Consider the following 23,215-nt stretch of genomic DNA (forward strand, 5'->3'; position numbering starts at 1 on the left):
AGGGAGATTATTAGTGGTCTTGTCTTGTATGTCTTCCATTTTCTAATAATTGCTCCCACAGTTGATTTCTTCACACCAAGTTGCTTACCTATTGCAGATTCAGTCTTCCCAGCCTGGTGCAGGTCTACAATTTTGTTTCTGGTGTCCTTTGACAGCTCTTTGGTCTTGGCCATAGTGGAGTTTGGAGTCTGACTGTTTGAGGTTGTGGACAGGAGTCTTTTAAACTGATAAGTTCAAACAGGTGCCATTAATACAGGTAACAAGTGGAGGACAGAGGAGACTCTCTCACACACACACACACACACACACACACACACACACACACACACACACACACACACACACACACACACACACACACACACACACACACATACATACATATATATATTTATTTTTTTTTACCATTATTTTTATTATTTTACAAACTATTTTAAATAAAATGTCTGCTTGGTTAAATAAAATAATATTTGATCATATTTTATAAAATAAAAAAAAAGAATAAATCTAATTAATGCAATACACTTTTATTATAGTAATTAATTTGTCATTAATTAAATGGATTGAATAGAAATAAATGAAAAATTAATTAAATAGTTTACATTTGTTAGACTGAATTTGGTTGAAACAGATGTGCAAGTAAGTGTCTTTCACATTTAATATTTAATTTTTGAAATGATATGATCCACTTAATTCAGCATACTTTAACAAATGTCTTCTTTCCTTCCCAGATGTGGAAAGTAATGAAGTACAAATCCTTTGTTACTGTACTGAAGTAGATTTTTTTTGGTATCAGTACTTTACTTCACCATTTATTTTTCGGACAACTTTTTACTTTTACTCATAAAATTTTTACACAAATATATATACACTTTCTTCTTCTTTCATTTTAAAAACAGGCTTGTTACTTTAGTTTTAATCTATTTGGTGATGTGTCAATTTTTTCTCCTTCTCATTGCACCGTTTTCAGACCATCAGCCTATTTCCTGTCATTCTGTAGCTTTTTCAATCTACCACTGGTGTATCATTTCCTGGCTCTCACACACCACAGATGTGGACTAGATTTTGAAGCAAACAATTTGCAGTCAGAAGGCAACAAGAAGTATGGGATGTGGATGAGACAGAGGGAGTCAGTGACGTAAACATGACTGAGAACAGAGCCATTCCTGATCACATGATCATCATCATCATCTTTTCTCTGCTTGTGTTCTACATGGTGGCTGTTCAGACTAGATACATTTTTTCAGGTAACATTTTCATTTTTATATATATATATATATATATATATATATATATATATATATATATATATATATATATATATATATATAATATATATATAAAAATTATATTTATTTGTTTATTTATTAAGGCTGTCAAAATGCTAATTAATTTTAACGGCACTAGAATTATTAAGGTGCTATGAATGCAGCGTGCATTTCGGTTTGACCATTTTTAATGAGGTGTGGAAACAAAGGTTCTGTTCGGTGTCCTGATAATTTACATAATTAAAAACACCGTTAAAAACATTTACAAGAATATTTTGTCTGCATGGTCTATGTTGAGTATGGTTTCACGAATAATAACCATTCATTTGCATAAAGTCAATATCAATATTTGTCCATGGGCATGTTCATTAGAGTATAAAAAAATAGGAAAAAATTAATTTAAGGTACATTTAGAACAGCATGATTAAATATTTCAATTGATTGACAGCCCTAATAAAACTATATAAAAACTTGATAAATAAAACTACACCTGATAAAACAGGTAGTCGTAATGGCTACTTTTTACTTAAGTACATGTCAGAGCTCAAACCTCCTTACTTTAACGTGAGTAAAAAAGTATATAGTCAGTACTTCAACAAGTACAGTACAGTAAAAGTATAGTCAGTACTTCAACTTTTACCAGACTCTTTATTAAACATGAGTATCTGTACTTCTACTTAAGTGAAGGATGGGTATACTTTTGCCACCTCTGTTGCTTCCATCCTTCATTCATTTACTCTCTTGATATGTGGAATTGTCAGGATTTTCTCCTTTTAAGAGAAATTCTTGAAGCTGGACATTAAGCGCTAAAGAATTTTGTTTTCATGCATGCGCAAAATAAATCTTATTTCCGGTACGGAGCAAGTTGCGAAGGCGGAGAGCAAACAAACTTGAGGTCCACCACTTAATACGTTCCTGAGTGAACTCAGATTTTAACTTGGTTCCGCACATAAAAAGGATTGCCAAAAATTTCGGTATGAATACTTGTATACTTTTTATTACAATACAATATACTAACTGATGATAAGCAACTAAATGAGAGAAAATTCAATCCTTTGGATCGGAATCATCTTGAAGCTGTGCCTTAGGCGACGTCTTGTATCATGGCTTTAGTGTATGTTCAACCGACTTCATTCACACCTAAAGGCATTTTAGATTAGCCGGTGGGAGAGAAAAAAAAAAAAAAACAGAATCCAGAGGAAACCCACACAGACCATGTGGAATTGAGTCATGTTTAATTGTGCCAATGCAAACAGCCAAGACAAAGCCTTTGCATTCCGAGCTGAAAAAGCTCACCAAGCAAGACAGAAGAGGAACGAGGCTCAAGTCTGACTTGAGAGGGATTTTCGCTTCCATAAAAGGCAGAGAAGAGTGTTTCAACAATGCAGCTTTGAAAAGATAAAGCATTAGTGTCAAGCATGGCAAACGCAGCAAGAAGCCTGAAATTCCTGTTGATACGTTGCCTTTACTCCCCTCAAATGTGGAGTTCATAGGAATGCAGGATTTGCTGCACAGGACAACGAAAAAAAAAAAAAAATGCAGAAAATAATATTTTCAAATGATAACTGAGACATGCATGTTTGATGTAACAATAATGTAATTTTTTTTTTATAACCAATTAATAATGAACAGGATTTTTTAAACATGGATTATAATGAAGTTCTTAGTAAATAGTCAGTATGATTTTTCCACCACAGGTCTTTAAGACCTCCAGTCAGTTCTCCATAACATGATCAACTATGGACTTTTTTGGGGGGCTTCATTAAAAAGAAAAAAAAAAGCAGGAAACGACTGCCTGTTGTGAGATTAGTAAGTGATAAGAAATTAGTGAAAACTTATATGACTGTAAATGGATAAACAGTATGATGCGTAATTCTTTAACAGTAATTGCTGTGGCATATGAGAAATAAAACTTTGACAGTGTGTTATAAGAAGTAGCTCAACATTAGGTGGATAAAGTCATCACATCAGGCTGCTATTCATTTCCTACCAAAGGAAACTAATAAATATGTGCTACTTCTTAATTAAATCATTAATTAAAACCAATTTACATAAAAGTTTTTGCTGCAATTATATCAGGAGCTCGTTGATTTGAAACGGCAAACTTCTCGTGTTTCCGCTGTTCCTGTCCTGCTCAAGGTGACCTGCTGTCAAATATTCTGTAGAACTCATCTTAATGTATGTGTATGAAATATTGTCTAGGGACAAGATAAATACATTTTTATAAAACAAAATGTAATTTTTCTGATCCAGATCCTGATCTTGGGGAGCAGACAAGGGTTTTAATAATTGCCTCAAACAAGCACAGACAAGGGATGGGTCAATGCAAAGGCCAGCAGCTGCAGCCATCAATACAACAGCTTGTCATGTTCCCATCTACTAATCCATAATGAGAGAAAAAAAAAAAAGGTCAAGAGCTGATGCTTTCACTGTTATGACAAGACATTAATTAAATGTCAACATTTATCTTTTGTAAAGAGACTTCTTTTTGTTGGAAAAATAAATGGAAATAGGATTTCAAATAAGTCAATACTCCAAGCTCAAAGAAAGATAATACCAAACATATCATGGCCCTGTGACTTCAGAAAGGTAGCATGATATGATATGGCCATATCACTCAGCCCTACTAGATAGATGTACACTTTATTCATCCTGAATGAAATGTTTATGTATAATCGATACTAATCCCAATGTTTTATTGGCTTATTTCCGACTCTAAAAATAAAAGCAACAGGAAAAACTCTTCTCTTGTGTCAAAATGTCTAATTTATCTGGGAATGAAAACCCAGGCCTCTTCTTTTTTTGGATAACTAAGCTTCATGCGATGCATGCTCTAATTAAAGAAGTCTGGTCTTAAGAAAAAAAGAAAAACCCACAGGAACTGACTGAAACAAAAATCCTTCAGTGAATAACACCATAAAAATGTGAAACAGCAATTTGCTTAAAATATCTATCCTCTTAAAAAAAAAAAAAAAAAAAAAAAATTTCAGAACTGTAAGAAATGCAAGTAGAAAGAGAAAAAAAAAAGGTTTGGGTTTGATCCAAACACTCCCAGACCTGATCTCAGCTGGACACCAGATGAGAGCAGGTGGGGTGAGACACGTCCAACAGTCATGTCAAAAGCCTGGCAGTTTATTGGGCAGCAGGGAGCACAGCAGGTTTGTGAGAGTAGCCCACTTCTTCCTGAGAACCAAAGTCTGGGAAGTCTAATCACCACCATCACTCTGGCTGCTTCACAAAGCTGGCACACGGAGAAAAAGTCTGGCTGGTCACTGCGTTGCCAAATAACAACCGCAAGATCAGATTAGGGTGAAAAAAAAAATGTTGATGATAGAGTGAAAATCACAGTTATGATTGTTTGACTGTCAGGGCAAGCAGCATAGAATAGGAGTTTTTTTTTTTTTCTCGAGTGTGTTGGGGCATGCCCTTGAGTTAACACAGAAGGATTCAACCGCCAGGACAAATAATCCCCCACAGGCTAAACAGCAAGGAACCCCATGGACTTCATAACCATGTGTAAGCAGAGCATGACATCGATTTTCTCGCAAAGGAACCAAAAAAAAAAAAGAACCAAAAAAAAAAAAAAAAAGGACACTGAATGAACTAAAAAAAAAAAACACTCGGAATGAAGTGGATCGGCACGGTGAGAAAAGCGAGGCCTCTTTCACAAATGTCATTTCAACTTTCACAGCAGGTTTGAAATTTCTCACAAATTTCATTGGAGGACAACATGGTGTGTGAGGAGACTTTTCGAAGAAAAGTTCGCCCTGATACAATAAAAGGACGCAAGGTTGTGGACACCTGACGATAAGATTTATATGTGCTTTCTGAATTTCCAATTCCAAATTTGGTCCCCATATGCCATTATAATAACCTCCAATCTTCTGGAAAGATGTTCCACTAAATGCTAGAGTGTGCTTGTGGAGGTTTGTGCTCATTTAGTAGTAAAGTAAAGTCAGGTACTAATGTAGGGTGAGGAAGCCTGGGGTGCAGGCAGCGTTCCCAAAGCTGTTCACTAGAGATGAGGTCAGAGTTTTATAGCAGGCCACTCAAGATCTTTCCTTCCAACCGATTCAAATTATATCTTCATGGAGCTGGCTGTAAATCTAGGGGGATTGTCATGCTGGAACAGGTTTGGGTCTCCTAGTTCTAGTAAAGGGAAACTGTAATGCTTCTGCATCCAAAGACATTCTACACCGTCAATTTTGAGGAAGCAATTTGAGACAGAACCACATATGGCCTCACATCTAAAAACCAACAGCACGTGGTTGCGGACCGAAAGCCGGAAAAACTATCAGTATGGATTTTTGCAGATAATTCCTGGAATCAACTCTAATAAAAAGAGTCTTAGCACCATTTAATCATGCCTATAGGATGGTACCCTGACACGCTGTACAGAGACGTTAAAATGAATTATATTAAATAACGCATAATGCATTTGCTTTTAAATTTTGATCGCACTATTTTTCTGGCTCACTTTGCACTTACTATTCAACACAACCAATCAGCTATATCCAGAATTATTATAAAAAATTAATAAATAAATAAAAAAGTAGTTCAGACTACAGAGAATCTAGCCACTTACTGGCAGTAGTATTGAAAGCTTAAAAACTATAAGCAAAAGGAAAAGGTGACCTTGTTAAAAAATAAATAAACTTAAAACCCATTCTCCAGAAAAGGAAAGTAAAAAAAAAAAAAAACCTTTGCATGCGCCAGGCTGAATTCTTTTATTCAACTGCGCCACACAATTTGGGAAAAGTGACATGGAAAAATCCATAAGACAAACAGGTAATGAGAAATCTTCGGCTATCACCTACAATCCACCATCCCACAGAGTTTGGCACCTGCCTCTGCTAGGAAGCAGTTCCTGACCCATTTCCCATTGATAACACTCAATTATAAGTGACTTCATTATGTTTTAATACACTGATTCATAAAACAATAATATTCAATAGCGACTCTACATGGCCTTTTTAACGTTTGATGAAACTGTTATACAAATACTTGTAGCACTTTATACAGCTACTGGATACTGGATTATAATAAAACAAAATGTAAAAGTCATGTCATTATAGCAAAATAATCAAGTCATGTATCTATATTCCGAATGAGTCACTTACTCTCTGTGACATTTTAAAGACTATTCATATAAAGTTGTATTTAATTATAGCAGGGTTTTCATGTAGAAACAAAGACTGCACTTGGAGAAAATAAATAAATCATTCGGGTTGAACTAGTTAGATCTTGACATTACTCAGAGGTTCATGAGAATTACCCAGGAGCCCTCAGAAAGCAGCGCCCAGGGCCACGGCAAAAAACAGAACGAGCTCTGTGTTCAAAGTCTCAGATCACCAGCCAGAGACACCGATACACACTCGAAAACGGGCAGTAAAGCGACATCTGTGGGAGACCGGTACTGAAGTTTATAGATTTTAGATCCTTGGTATAAACAATCCCACAACAAACCCTCTCTAGACCAGAACATTATGCTTTCTTTGCATCTTGACTCCGCCCAACTTGAAACAACACACACACACACACACACACACACACACACACACACACACACACACACACACACACACACACACACACACACACACACACACACACACACACACAGGAACAGACTGTAGTTAACTCAAATACTCTAAAACAGCAGATTTCTTCCCTGCCCACAATAAAAACAGGACATGACTGTTGAACAATATTCAGCATCTCGGTAAATAAGCCACGCCAACTTTCTACAAACTGAACCCTTTCCTACCTCCTTTAAGCCAACCAATCTCTCAACTGGACATGTAGGGACCTTACTTTCAGATAAAATGTGAAAAAGATCAACTATGGTAATTTCTATAATAAGCAATAAAAAAAAAAGTCCTAAAAAAACCCCAAAAATAATAAGTGGCAAATCTAACAATTTAGAAATAATGGCAATGAAAATGAGAAAGTAATCGGATATACTGCTTTCCTTTCAGCATATTTGTAGAAAACAAACACGTCGTGGATCAGCGGTAAAAATCTAGTGTGTTCTTGTTAAATGTTCAATCAAGAGCAAGGAAAATATGAGCACCACATAGGTTTCCATCAGGAGCCACAAAGATGTGTACAATTAAGCCTCAAACAAGTTCCTCATTTTAAATCTTTCCTAAAAGAAAAAAAAAAATCCTGTCTACTCATAAAGAAATAAACAAAAGGCTTTGTGTGTAGGTAAATATGACATCCACTACAACATTTCTAAAGTCACCTTTGGAGATCTCCAGAAAAACAAGCGGATCCATATTACACGTTTCGTTCGACAATTTTTTTTTTTTTAAATAAAACCCACATTGTTGATGTGAGACGCAGCAATCACCAAAAAAAAACCCTGGTTCTGTGTTTCCAAAAAAACCTTCAACACAGCCCACATATTGATTACAAGGACGCCATAAACCCACACTGTCTCCAGGTTTTATTGATCTCGGACGCCTGAAATCCATTAGCGCCCTTTACATTCATAGTGCTTTGTGTCCCCGCTAGGAACAAGAGAGTTCTCCTTCGTGTTTTCTTTAAACACCGCTATGTCGAGACGGAATAGTGGTGGCAGTGGATTAGCCGCGAGTTGGCCGAGGGCCGGGCGGCGCTGCTCTTTGGCTGGCTCGACTCTTATCGAGGGCATCCAAGTGCTCCAAATTACCAGAGCGGATTCTGCGTCTGACGGCTCCAGGAAGTGTCAAGCTGAGAGCTGGGCGATACCGACTTCCCGCGTTTGACCATTATTAGTGCCCGCAGGAGGCTTTGGCTTTGAGATACGGTGCTGGGAATAGCACACAACATCCCCTTATATCGAGTCAAAAATGTAGAGAAGCAACGGAACAGGAATAGAAACAAACAGAAAACTCTGAAGGACAGCACAGCAACAAAGCCTCATGAACTGACTACGGGTGGGTAAAGGTTCCACGTCTGCGCTTGACGGCTCTCCAAATAACATCGTGCGCACTGTTTATGTGCAGGCGGATTATATGTATCATTTCTCATATTAGAATAAACATGTGGATAGGATAATGATTATAGCGGTGCCTGTGGCGCCTGTGGCATTTCATTGCAATCGATGGCTGCAGGCCAGTTTAGTCTCCTTCCTGTCTCCTTGCTTACTCGCAGTGAGCCGAGTTCGAGACGGATAAAAATCAGAAACTCGAAAATCCCCGAGCACCTGCATCCACGACAAGCACTGCGGAATATCTTTTAAATCAAATTGCTTCATGGAGCTGCATGGCAGAAATAAAAGCTGATAAAGGAGACCGATATTGCTGTATTACGGAAAGGTTTATCTTAAGCGAGTGCGCCGTTTAATGACATTTAAAAAAAAAAAAAAAAAAAGGACAGCCGTACAATGCGGATGAGTACAGGTCATTTCGCACGGAAAACAAATGCATTAGATAGGAGAGAAATGGACTACAACATCCTGGATGGGTGGAATGGTGGTGGGGAAACATCTCCAGAGACCACGTTTCGATCCTGGGTTCTCTGGTGTCCTCCCACCTCACAGCGAAAACATGCCGTTGGATGGATTAGTTACATCAAACTGTCCCTTGAGAGGAGAGAAGGATGAATAAACACAATATACACACACACATGCTGCCCAGCGATGGACGGGTGTTCCATCCTGTGTGTATTCCCGTTTCGCAGATATTCCTGGGATAGTCTCCAAATTCGATAAAGATCCTCTGGCTGGATTACTCGCATATTCTCCATGCCAAAAAACGTCCGCGTTAAATTATTCCAAACTAGTGTAGTCTTCTGTGCGAATTCATTCAGAAATTCAAAAAACATAATAAATCAGCTGAAACTGTGGAGAGCGTCGCTGCTTTTACAAGCAGCAATTAACCCCCAGGCTGAAGCTCCTAAGTCACAAACTTCAGATTAGCCACAAATGACCGCCGAACAGTCAGGAGCTTTTCGGGGTGGATTTTATAACCGAGCTGCAGTACGTGCAGATATATTTAGAGCTAATTAACCCCCAGGCACCTCTATGGAGACTCTAAGAAGCGGGAAAAAGAGGATTTGGTCTTCAGCGGCTGAGGAGGAGCAGCCTGCGCTGACCATCTGTTTCTGTCACAAGACAGCGGAGCAGAAGCAGCAACGCACCACATGATAAAAGGAAACAATCGGTTCGGAGACAAAAAAAATAATGCGGCTCGGCACCACTACAATTACTGTAAAAGAGACCAGAATGGCATAATAATTCAAAATCGCAACCTCGATAAAAGTCATCTTTAAATCTAAGTTTCGTTCTAATAACATTTCTGGATGCTATAAACAGAAAAAACTGTTTTCACTGGTAATTAGAAGTGGAAAGTTGTATAAATATGATGATTTTAAGGCACTCTGGATAAAGACACTTGCTAAATGTTATGTATGCAAATTCGAGCACCATTTCTCCTTTATTAAACTCCAGATGAACAGAAAAACTGAGAATTTAATACAAAGTTCCACACTTGTCCATGTAGCATGAACTTATCATACATACCTTACTTACTTACCTTACCCACACACACACACACACACACACACACACACACACACACACACACACACACACACACACACACACACACACACACACACACAAGCCCTGACATATATTTGGAATTTTCCAGAATCCTTCCCACATCTGATGGGTTTTCCCAAACCACAACACCAGACACATCCAATTAGATCTGCATACACACATTTTTTTTTTTTTTTATAAATATGCAATAAAAACGTTCCAGTAACATGTGCAGATTTACTCAGAGCCTGTACACTGTTCTAAACTGCACGCTATACGTTTCCTTTATTCGTTATTGTCACTCGCATCTTCGCTTCAACGCAACACTAAAACACACAGTTCTGGCATTGTCACTGAGGGGGGAGAGAGAGAGAGACGGTTTAGGTTATTTTTGGATGAACTGTTCTTTCCATTAAGCACATTGTGCTATGCTATGTGATTAAGATTCCAATGTGTCCACTCCGGAGCACAGGAATGAGTCAGATGAAGCACAATGCATTATGCATTCAGAGAAGCGCAGCTGTCAACACGTCACTTATTAAATCAGAGTGTGGGAACCAGTGGTTTAGAGAAATTCAGCATTGTTACATAACTGCCTGCGTTTTTCCTCCCTTCATGTGCTTTTTTTTTTTAATTATTATGAAAAGGTGGTGGCTTGAAAGCTTTTTTGGTCTATTCTCGGATTATTTCTTCCTTCGTCCTTCAAGATACATACTGATGCTCTCTGAAAACAAAAGAGAAACGAAGAAAACATCTTACACAATTGAGGAATGTGCAGAGCTCTAGCGAGCTTTAGTAAGCTCTAGTTCAGAAAATGGATGTGAAGCAACTTTTAAAAACTGCTGAAAAATTGTTAAAAAAATAAAATAAAAAGAAACTTGTACTAATTGATCTCTGAAGATGTGCCTGGATTATGTTTATGAGCCTACAACAATCGATAGTTCAAAAGCTTTAAACGTCTCCAAAGAATAAATTATCTAATGAAGAAAACTGAATATCCTATCAGGTCCTTGCTGTGAGATGGTCCGTGTTTTACAATTACCGAGCACGGTTTCTCAGTAGCACCACTAAGCAATAACTTACAAACGGAGAGGCTGAGGATATGAATAAAATCGTGAATTTTTGAAGAGATCTGCATAATACATAACTGCCAGCAATACAACAGTGTCACATGAAAAAATAAATAAATACACAAACAAATAAAATATAAAACACACACACACACACACACACACACACACACACACACACACACACACACACACACACACACACACACACACTCAAAATAATTGCTTTAATAACAATAAAATAACAAAAAATATTTGACAGAAAGGTAATTCCAATTGATTTATAATTATGTCATTTGTGCTTTTTTAATTGGTGTAGTCTGGCATCATTTTTAATACATTGTAAATAACATTATATGACATCATCCAGCACTCTGTTTTTTATTTTTTTTATATAGATTAGCTATTAGATGGTGGATTCCGGAAATACAGTTTTAATCTGTTTGAAATACTCAAAAATAATTTTATTTCTGATGTAGACGTTTTCCTCCAACAGCATGTCACATGTTTTATTGCTCTCACCCAACAGCAAAAGGGCAATCTGTATCAGTTAAAAGAATGACATTTTTATCCATTAAGAGCTACATTTTACCCTCCTGAGTATCTGTGAAATAAATTCAATACATTCCTCTCCAAAGAATCTGTATCCTGAAAACTTGCCCAAGCTGGAAAATGTATTCAAAATGTACAGCATCACCTCTTGGATCCTCCAAAAAAATCCAACACAAATATTCCACAAAAAAGGTACCTTATTTTCCAGACTATAAGCCGCTACTTTTTTTCCCACGCTTTGAACCCCGCGGCGTAAACAACGAAGCGGCTAATTTATGGATTTTTTCTGGGTTTTTCCCGGTTTTAAAAGCTTCAAGACAAAAAACTGAGCCCCGTAACATTAGACCAATGAAATTGCAGAACGGGTTCAGGTGAACCAATGAAACTCTTTATATTAAATCAGATGCGCTCCCACTGAATCGGGCCGCACCACATCATAAATATGGATGAGGTTCCTCTGACGTTTGACCTGCCGCTCACTCGGACTGTCTACAGGAAATGCGAATCATTCGTCACGCTGAAAACAACCGGGCATAAAAACATGCACTTCACCCGTGTTCTGAGCTGCACGGCATCGGGAGAAAAGCTTCACTGATGGTGATTTTTAAACGCACGACGATGCCAAAAGATAAACTCCAGAGAGAAATTGTTGTGAAAGGAAGGAGGAAGACAGTAAACAATGAGTTTCTTGGTAGGCTACTGTTTAGATACAAGCCGTGCAACAGACACTGTCTTTCATTAAAGCCTGTGTTAAGTTCATTAGTTTCAGTGTAGTTTATAGACAGGTGCGGCTTATTTATGTTCAAAATAAAAATCTTTGTAAAATTCAGTGCTTAATTCAGGCTTATATTTGGGTGCAACATAATGACAATACTACACACGTTTATATCGAGCATTGTAATAAAGCCTTCTAGCCCAGAAATATTTCAAAGCTGTAAGAGAGAATTTTTTCAGTGCTCGGAGGTGAATCATGAACACGAACACAACCTCAACACGGCTTTTTCGGCAGCACAGGACTACATCTTAGTTCACTTTAACGATTTTTTTGATCGTCTGTCTCCAGCTTGTCTGTGTGGTGCAAAGACAAAACAGGATTGTGTTTATAATCTACAATCATTACTGACATTAATGAAATTAATGAAACTAAACCAGGTCTTTAAATCCCTTTAAACCGATATCAGTTGTCATCTTGTAGCAGCCGTGTTTTTAAAGTGGATCTGGATGGCAAGAAGCTGTAATAATTCATTCACAGAGATGACAACGTGCCAAACTCGATGTGAAATGGTCTGATCATGATGCAGAGCAGGTTACGTTACAGCTGCAGAAAGGAAGAGGTTCTGCAACGATTTTCCTTTCTTAATGAGGGCGAGGCATTTAAATATTTGCTGCTTGTACGACGTACACCCGATCGACCTTTACTCCTCATTTAGGACAAATCATCTCGTCGTATAATCTCGAAAATACATCGAGGGAACGAAGTGTACTTGTTCTTGCACTGTAATGCAGTGTTTTGCAGCATTTGCATGAACAGTTCGCCTGGGAAACACTAACATAAGAGCGTAATACAGTTTAAACGTAATTTGAGGTAGAAAACTGACCACCATATCAACCTTCCATGTTAAATAAAAAAGCACACAAAAATCTCGAAGAGATCGAAGATATCGGTGACAAATAGAGGGTCCTACTGTTAATTCAGAAATTCAGCAATGGGAAATATCGTGTCTGAAGGACAAGCTTTATTAATATCTGTGCTTTTATAGGGGAAAGCATTTTATTAGAGCGACATAACAGCCAACACACTGGTGTACAATGTCACTGTGTGAGATTAGATGGCTCACTTATATACTACTACATATACACAAATACACACACACTCTCGCTCTCTCTCACTCATACAAATACATAGATATACAAACACACATATATACACGCACGTATATCATTCCAACCAAATATGGGAACGTGTACAGTAAGATAAAAAAATAAAAATAAAAAAAAAAAAAAAAAACACAGCTAACAAAACACATCTATCAGAGCACCAATTTCCCACCCTACGTTCTACTTCGTCTAATGACGGCAAAGTTATAGACGGTCACCGACAAAAGGTTTTACAGAAATATTATAAAGACGGTCAAGTATGTGCTCGTTCATTTCTACGATCTGTCACTACAAACAAACCAAATGCAAGCGCTGAAAGCATTTACAATGCACAGCATTCATCCATCCATCATCTAAACTTCCTACACTGGGTCACAGAGTGGAGCCTGTCCTGGGGGAACTCGTGGGAACAAGAGGGGGGATTCTGGACAGGGTGCTGAGGATTTTACCCATCGCAAGACACAATCTCTCTCACACACACACACACACACACACACACACACACACACACACACACACACACACACACACAAAACGGCAGATTTGGAGAGCCAATCTTTCTATAACAAATGACTGTCCAAGGACACAGAAAAATCCAGATGCACATGGAGAGCATGAAAACTCCCATGCGAATCTTCAACGCCTGGACATGACCACTCTGTTGACTCAAGCTGTTGAGTCCATGCATGTGATAGTCATGTGATCAAAATCACATGTTGTACATACTGTGAAATATGGAGGAACAAGGGTAAACACGATGGCATCATGGATACAGATCAAGTAATTTAGCTCACATCGAGTATATACCTGCAGAAATCATGTGCATGACATGCTTTTTCTTTTCAGCTGCATATTTAAGGAGGTTTGCAAATGCACGAGCCCATGCACGAGAACTAGTTCCTTGGGCTCGTGCATGGTAGGGACATGATTTGATAGTCAAGCAGCAAAATGAAGATGAAACCGTGCACCATGTACAAATCATCTCGCTGCACTTTAATGGATTTCCCTGCATCTGTTGCATTGCTGATGGAGTTTGTACACAAGGTGAGAAGTTTATCTCATGGCAACTTCTCTGCAGCCTTCACCGGTGCACAAGGGCAAAGTCCTGCACGCGGCATGCATGAAACCACCTCCACTTTTATTCCATTCTAGTGCATTTTCCATCCGAATACACACACACACACACACACACACACACACACACACACACACACACACACACACACAGTCGACACGTTAGCATTACACTCCACACTAAACGCTCCAAAAGCTCTCCACTACGCCCTGCTTACACTCACCCTGGTTTGGCTCCTCGCACCGTGTCACGGCTCCACGCGGGTGAATGAGGGTCAGAAAGCGGCAGGCAGGAACGCTTCACTGGGACACACAGAGGAAGAGGGAGCGAGAGAGAGACGCGGCGTCCGTTCTGCTTCAGCCAACAACACCGGAGTGAACACACTCCACTGTAGCGTTGCAGAAAAAGCGGAACACACTGACAAACACCGCGAGAAAACACGAGACTCAACGCAAGTCTTTCCGGCCAATCAGAGGGCAGGATTTTATTAACCCATTCGAGTTGGGACGGAAGTGAATTCTGTGTTAGGATTGGACAGTTGTCTTGTGATTGATACTGAGGACAGCCAATCAGCTTCCGCTATCGTGTATTTAATAGTGGAGATGTGGACAACTACAGAAGATAGATAGATAGATAGATAGATAGATGATAGATAGATAGATAGATAGATAGATAGATAGATAGATAGATAGATAGATAGATAGATAGATAGATAGATAGATAGATAGATAGATAGATAGATAGATAGATAGATAGATAGATAGATAGATGATCATTGGTGCCCAACACTTTTTTTATGCAAAGGCTATCCTGTCAGGTGTAGACGCTAAAAAAGATCAGATCATAGTGCATCCCCTTGCAGACCATTCAAAGTTTTCCTGCTGACTCCTATTTATTGCTAAAAGTACTTACAAATTTACAGCTTACAGCTACTCTAAAAGTTTATATATATTTATGTGTGTGTGTGTGTGTGTGTGTGTGTGTGCAAATATATATATATAAAAAAATATATATATATATATATATAGAGAGAGAGAGAGAGACATAGTAAAAGTATTTACAGTACAGTGTATAAATACAAAAGAAAAAGAAACATCCAAGTAGTTACGCTTCCAAACATATTGCACATTGGTAATATTGCACATACATGGATAATATTGTACGCTTTAAAATTGGTGTATTGAACATTTTTGGTAACTGGTTCACTGTCTAATAGCAGCAGGGAGAAAAGAACTTCTGTATCACTTCTTCAGACACTTAGGATGTAACAGTCTGTCACTGAAGGAGATGTTCATAGAGGAAACTGTTTCATACAGGGGGTGGGAGTCATTCTGCAGCAATGATTATAGTTTAGCTACCATCCTCCTTTCTCCCACCTCCTGTACAATGTCCAGGGGAATCCCCAGGACTGAGCTGGCCTTCCTGGTCAGCTTGTCAAGTCTCTTCCTGTCTGCAATAGAGATGCTGCCACACCAGCAGACCACACCATAGAAGATGGCTGAGGCCACCAGATAGTCAAAAAAAGGTCTGTAGTAGCTCTCCTTGTACTCCAAAAGACCTTAGTCTCCTCAGCAGAAAGAGTCTGCTCTGACCTTTCTTTTGAATTGCCTCAGTGTTGTCTGTCCAGTCCAGTTTGTAAAGTTTAAAGTGTGCTTTATATATATATCCTTATACTCTATAAACATTTCTATATACTTTTTATAATCCATATAATTATTAATTGTGGCTATTTTCCTTTCAAATAAGTTAGCATGGTTTTCAAACATATTATACTACATTATTATTATTATTATATTAACACCACATTTTAGAGAAAGGGGAAATGCTTTGGTTAGCCGGTCATACATATAAAAAAGCAAATGACCTTTCATTTAAGAGGAAATTTAAACATTTGCTTTGTGAATATGTAAAAAGAACCAGATAACAAAATCAGGCATCAACTTAGAACTGGATAATGATATTCATTTTTGGTAGCTAATTATGATAACACATTGTAGATAAGACTTAGATTTAGGCAGTTTGGGCTTGACAAATAGTCATGTTTTAGTTATTTTTATAGCATAACTCCAAAACAGTTGCATTTGGTTTGAACAGAAAAAAGGAAATGTGGTGTATCTTCTACCAAGCAACTAATTAAAAACAAAAATTGTTATAATGCTGAAATGTTCACAATGTTTGTCTTTTTAAGTATCTTTTAGTTTGTATTGTTACTCTCACTGAAGGATTCACTGCCTCATTGCATAGTCAATACTGACTTTTACTTGACTTTCACAACACTGAATTTTAATATATTCTAATATTTCTGTCCCTGCAATCCATTGTGTGTTGTGTTTACAAGAGCAGTTTGGTGGGGTGCCATAGTAGTGAGGATTTTGCAAAAGATTTCAGACTTGACAAACTTGATGACACCATCCCAAAAATGGTCAATTCTCAACTACTCAGGTTTGACAATTGTGTCTAAAAGGTAGCACCAATGGATGACTTGGCATCTTGGAAAATTTTGTCAGATACACTACACACATTCTAGTTTGTTGAGAAACTGGTCTTAGAATACAGGGTCAGGCATAATTGAGGGTCTTGTTTACAAACACAAATTGTTGGTTCGTGGACTAATTCAACCCAGCCTTTTTATACTAAACCACCACAAAGACATAAAGCCACACAACTGCATAGGAGGTCTTTGGATGTTGTAGCATTAAATATTACTTTTATTTCAACAAGGAAACCCAAACTTGTTTCAGCATGACAATTCCTGTTACCTGTAACCTATTCAGTTATTCTACCGGGAGTAATTTACATAATTTGTGTGACTTCTTCTTATTATCTTTCCTTGTGTATTGTCATGCTGTGACTGTCATATCTTTATGATAGGTGCTTATGTTTGAAATGAGAACAGCATGACCGTCAACAATGGTTGGGTTGGTCATGTTCTGATATGTAATGCAATGGTCTTATATTTCATACCCGTCCTGCTGTATGTGTAAGTGATATTCCCGAATAGTTTACCAGGGCTCTAATTCCCTGATAAAAGAAAAAAAACAATTTATAAACAGTTCAGTATATCCTGGGAATAATCTTAGTGGGTAAAAAGACCAGCATGTGTACAATTAATCAAATAAAATGTTATTCCTCATCAAAGTGCCAAATTATATAATGTGAATCTACTTCCAAAAGTAAATAATTAACATGAAATATAATGAAAATTAAATGAAGCAGCTTTTGCACATGTAGCCAGTCATTCTCTGAAGAATATAAAAAAGGAAACATATTCCTGTTGATATTTTGGAATATAAAGTTCCTGCAGTGTTTATCAGGCACACTTACATCCATGCTATTGTTTACACAAACCCGATCTCATTTTAAAGCAAACACTGTGTTATTGGCACCCATCACAAAATGAATAGGAAATATATGATATACAATATGCAATAAAAAATTCTTCAACAAGTAATAGTTGGAGTTCGAGCATATACTGTAGGGATATTTCTATTTGATTTCCTAAAAAATATGGATTTCTGGATTTATCTGCACATCCAGAATTAGTGTTTGCTCAAAACCATTCTAGAAAGATTAGCATGAAAAATAGACATTTGCATAGGATTATGGATCACACAACATTTCAATCTTCTGAATGGTCTTGAAAGTTGCAGCTTCATGTCAGGCAGAGGTACCAGGCTTAGACTTTAAACAATTCTAAAATAATTTACTAGCATACAATAATTTACACTGGAACATGCCAACTGACCAATTTACAAGGAACAGCTGATCACTCATGCATACGTAATCATTGCAATTAATATATTCAAGTGCTTTTGTATTCTCATTCCTCTATATAATTACACAGAAACAAAATGTCCTTTCTCCTAGACCATGGTGGATACACATATGGACAAACGTATTGGGACACCTGACTTTTCCCAGGAATATGTGGTTCTTTTCCAAACTGTTACTACAAAGTTGAAGGAACACTGATAATGTCTCTGGATGTGATAACATTACATTTTCCTTTGATTTAAACTTGAAGACCCAGAACTGTTCCAGCATGACAATGCTCATGTGCACAAAGCCAGCTTCATGAAGATATGGTTTGCATGGCTTGTAGTGGAAGATTTTGATTGGCCTGCCATAGATCTATGGCCTCCTCTACTGAACACCTTTGAGATGAATTGAAACACTGACTGCACCCCAGGCTCCCTCACCTCACCTACATCAGTACCTGACTTTACTAACACCCTTGTGGCTGAATGAGCACAAATCTCCACAAGCAAACTTCAAAATCTAGGGAAACATTTTGCTAGAAGAGTGGAGGTTATTATAACAGGAACTGTGACAAAATAATAAATAAAAGCACAAAAAGCACAAGCGAATCTCATGATCAGATGTCCACAAATAGTACATAAGGTGACATAACACACAACATAAGTACAATAATTTGAGAGGAGTGTAGGACAATAAATACTCAGGACCATAAATCATGTAGGTTCAAAGCTTTAAACAAAGGTCACACCAACAATAAGAAGTATATGACATAAAGTGGGTGGATTTTAATCCTTCTTTTAACGAGTTAAATCTCAGGTAATGCAAAGTTTTTTATTTCTGTTCTCTGTTGAGTTTGATTTTGAGATATTATTAGTACAGTTCACAAGAACTGGCGAAAATAGTCATTTCTAACTGTAGTGTACTGCCTTATTAAATTAAAAATATTGTTATTCAAATATCTTTTTTGAAGGTCATGGATATATTTAAGTATTATGTATAAATTAAGTACATTTATGATTTCTGTTTGAAGAATGTTAAATTGTCCCTATACATTTACAGTACATGTGAGCTTTGCCTATTCTTTCAGGGCGCCAATATTTTTGTTGGGTTGTATAGCCACTAAAATTCCTCTAGCTTCCTCCGAGGCATCTGCTCCCTAAGATTTTGACATCAGCCATGCATTATAGCCATGCACTCGTCTCATTAGCACATGTCTCTATGATAAAGATAACAGTGACCACCCTGCGACCCTCATCGCGTTCACGCAACAGCACGTCAGTCTGCTCGAATTGAAAAATGGCGGTGATTATGCGTCCACTCTTCTTTCTTTTTTTTTCTTTGCCAATACCTGATCTTATTTTAAATTGTCTGGCTTATGTTGGAAGAGAAAAAAAAACACAAAAAAAATCAACATGCTGTGAGAAAGAAGAGAATCTAATCCCGTGTCCTGGCAGTCGTCTTCTAGAGACATCGCTAGAAAACACGGTGTCCTCATTAGGCAAGGGAGTCTTTTTATCACGGTCCAGCTTCTGCTGCCTGACAGCACACTTCATCTCAACCAGTCAGAATGTATTCCATGTGGCATCACAGCTAAAAATACACCTGCATCTACACACAGAAAATATTATTATTTTTTTTTTATATACATATTATTTGCATATGATTTGCAGCTTATAGGGTGTTGACTGTACAATATACCCTGGAGTTCAATGGGAAGTTGCTGTGTTTTTAATTTTTTATTTTTCGCACTTCTTTTGTCACCGCTTACCATAATTAGAACTGAGTCTACATCAAGTGTAGCAATGAAGCACAGTGCAGAGGAGTGCCTTGCTAAAAATCTGACTGAATATGGAAAATAGTCTATTCAGTGCTAATCCCTAAAGACGTCTCATCCTGCAGTCTCTCACCTCACTTCCACTGCAGCGGAATTACAAGAAAGAAGAGTTTGGAAACACTCAGTGTGAGATGGTTGATGCTATCTCTCTCACAGTCTGTGCTGTGTGTGTGTGTCCTGCTTCTCCTGCTCTTTGTAGTTTGACTGATTCAACGGAGACTGACTGAGCAAGATAACATACCCATTCCATTCCTTCCTGCTTATTTGTATGCTGCTGTGGTTTCTCAATCTCTCTCTGCTGAGACGGAGCTGGACGCCTTTTTTAATGCACCACTGTCCATATCTGATATCCAACTCTGTGCAAGAAGAAAAATGAAGAGAGTGTCAAAAAAAGAGCAAAGGTGGGCTTCCACGAGACCTGGATAGAGATATTTAAGGGTAAACATCTGTATAATGGTGATAACATTTGGATGTCACAAGACATTACTGTGGAACCTGCTGGAACAGGATAGGGAGTGTGAATACTGATGAAATAGTGTGCTTGTTTGGTTAGTACTGATTAATGCTATATTGTTTTTTTTTGTCTTCAATAATGAGTACTGTATGGAATGTGTGGAACAGTTATGGGCCGTCTAGCAAAGCTTCTTCTCTTCTGCCCTTAACTCGAAATTGGAATGACTTACTTATGTTTTAATACATTTTTGTCTATAAAAATGTATTAAATTACTCCCAATAGTCTATTCTCCTCATTTTAGCTAAGTAAGTTTTGGTTTGAGGTTCTATCCAATCAGATTTTCGCCATCACCTCAAATGGAATTGCCATAAGGCACGCACTGTGAACACTGCATGTGTCCTATTGATTTAAATCTATGTTGCTTGAAGCTGTTGCTTTAACCAATCAGACTGCAAATTGCTTCCCCAAGGCCCTCTAGAAAATGCCCAAACACGTTGGCATTTTCATGTCCTTTGACTGGATTGGTCATAAAGTGCGCTAGTCATATACCTCAAACCACATCTGCTGCAAAATGCACAAACTCAAATATATTCACATGGGTTTAATAGCTGTCTTTCATTTCACAATGGCTGACTGTTTGGAAGTAATTAATTTGATCTCAGATCTTACAAGGACTCTCCAAAAACAGCTGGATATCTTGAAGAAAGGTCGGTCAAAACAATTTGAAAATTCTTTTTTCATGAACTATTTATACTTTTGTGCTTTGTTTCCTGTAGAATTAGAATTTTTTTTCTTAATTTAAGTCTCATGGAAAACTCTAATGCACACAAAAATGGCTGGAAAAACTGTGGTTATGAGGTTAATATTGAAGCTTCTGCTAGAGATGATGTATGCGGACGGTGCAGCTGTAAAAGGAGACTTGTTGTATTGTGTTAAAGTATTGGGTTTCTTGCTTTAGAAAGGACAATCATTCTCACTACATGAGATACCTGTCTGTGATGCAGCAGTTATACTGCGTTTGTGTATAATATTGATAGTTTCTATAACTGTGGTGTCATAATGGTGGTATTAAAAGGTGGATTAGATATATAAAGATGTAGATTTTTATCCCTAATGAGCAAATTAGGGCAGGTGTGACAAGGCAGAACCCCCAAGACACGAGACTCGAACATTGGCCTTCTTTCAGGTGATACCAAAGAGTTTGACTATAAATCATCACATCATAGAGGAGAGGAGGTGGGAGCTCAGTGATTAAGGCTCTGGTTTTCTGATTTAAAGGAGTTCAAGCCTAGGTAAGACCAAGCTGCCACTCTTGGGGCCACTGAACAAACAGCAAACCCCTTAGCCCTCAGTGTTCCAGGGGGAATGTATCATGGCTGACCCTGCAGAAAAAATATTTCATGGAAGTAATGAAGTACAAATACTTTGTTACTGTACTTAAGTCGATTTTTCTGGTATCAGTACTTCACTATTTCTTTTTCGGACAACTTTTTTTACTTTCACTCATTACATTTTTTACACAAATATCTGTACTTTCTGTTTTTTTACAGTTTTAAATCCAGGTTTGTTACTCTAATTTTATTCTATTTGTTGGCATATTTTAATATTAATATTTTTCTTCTCAATGTGTGCCGTTTTAAGCCCATCAACATGTCACTGTGTGACTTTTTCAGCCTACCAGTAGTCTATCATTTCCAGGCTATTAGCCTGCGAAGCTAACAACGAGCACAGCAGAAGGCAACAAGAAGTCTGGGGTTAACATGGATGAGACAGAGGGAGTCAGCGATGTAAACATGACTGAGAACAGGGACATTCCTGATTACCTGATCATCATCATCTTTTCTCTGCTTGTGTTCTATATAATGGTTGTTCAGCCTGGATAACTTCATTAAGTAACAAAATTGTTAATTCTTTTGTATTAATATATTAATATGATGTGAGGTCCTAGTTAAAGTACACGGCAGGGCCCAAACTTCTTTACTTTAATTTGTGTTAAAATGTAGTCAGTACTTCAACTTTTACCAGAGTCTTTTATAATATGAGTATCTGTACTTCTACTTAAGTAAAGGATGCATGTATTTTTGCCATCTCTGATTAGGATTACAGCAGTTCTTTTGAATTTGTGTGTGTTAGAATCAATTGTATCACAAGAAATTATTCATTTTAAATCATTTTATACAATGTGTTGCAAGTTTTCCTCTAATATCATGATTTTCGTTAATAAACACTTACACCACTATTGTACACCAGTGCTGGCCATTCCTGATGCACTCTCAGGAAGTGTAGCTGTCTGCTTCGACTGCAGAACTGCAGAGAGCACAGGAGGAGACCCGCAGCTGATTGATTTCTGAGTTACAGCATGCGTTTGCTGCAACCCTTTTGTTGTCTTTCATTCTCTCTGACCACCGAGCTTATAAAAGATTCATGCGCTCTCCTTACGGTGGTTGTTAATGCATCCTAAGGCCAGCAGCCTCACTGAACCGGGTAGAGCCTGCCTTTTGCATTTATACATATTTACCAACCCTGCCGTTCACTTCTGCACCCCTCTCGCAGCTTTACACTCATTCAGCATGATGATTTTAATAAGATGTGACACTAGAGGATAGAACATGGTGAGAGGATAGCGTATGTTAATGAGGGAATGTGTGCGATCATTCACAAAATAATCTGAAAGCAAATTAATAGGATGTTATAAAATGTAGAAAAGACACAAAAAAAGACACAATTTCACAATATTTACTGAGATATATGTATATATATAGTGTAGGGTATTTATATAAAGCTATATCTCAACA

At 37.7% G+C, this 23,215-nt stretch overlaps 1 protein-coding gene across 3 annotated transcripts in view; it reads right to left on the bottom strand.

Moving 5' to 3' along the window:
- glceb (glucuronic acid epimerase b) overlaps window positions 1-14,798 on the bottom strand; it is a 67,308-nt gene extending 52,510 nt beyond the window's left edge. Inside the window, exon 1 of one of the 3 annotated variants that reach the window (XM_046840477.1) lies at window positions 14,597-14,798. The gene's annotated coding sequence lies outside the window, so the exon portion shown is untranslated. The remainder of the gene's footprint in view (window positions 1-14,596) is intronic. The other 2 variants (XM_046840476.1, XM_046840478.1) reach the window with 2 other exon arrangements.
- Window positions 14,799-23,215: the final 8,417 nt, after the last annotated feature.

This window comes from Silurus meridionalis, chromosome 26, assembly GCF_014805685.1.
Source record: "Silurus meridionalis isolate SWU-2019-XX chromosome 26, ASM1480568v1, whole genome shotgun sequence".
Lineage (NCBI taxonomy): Eukaryota > Metazoa > Chordata > Actinopteri > Siluriformes > Siluridae > Silurus > Silurus meridionalis.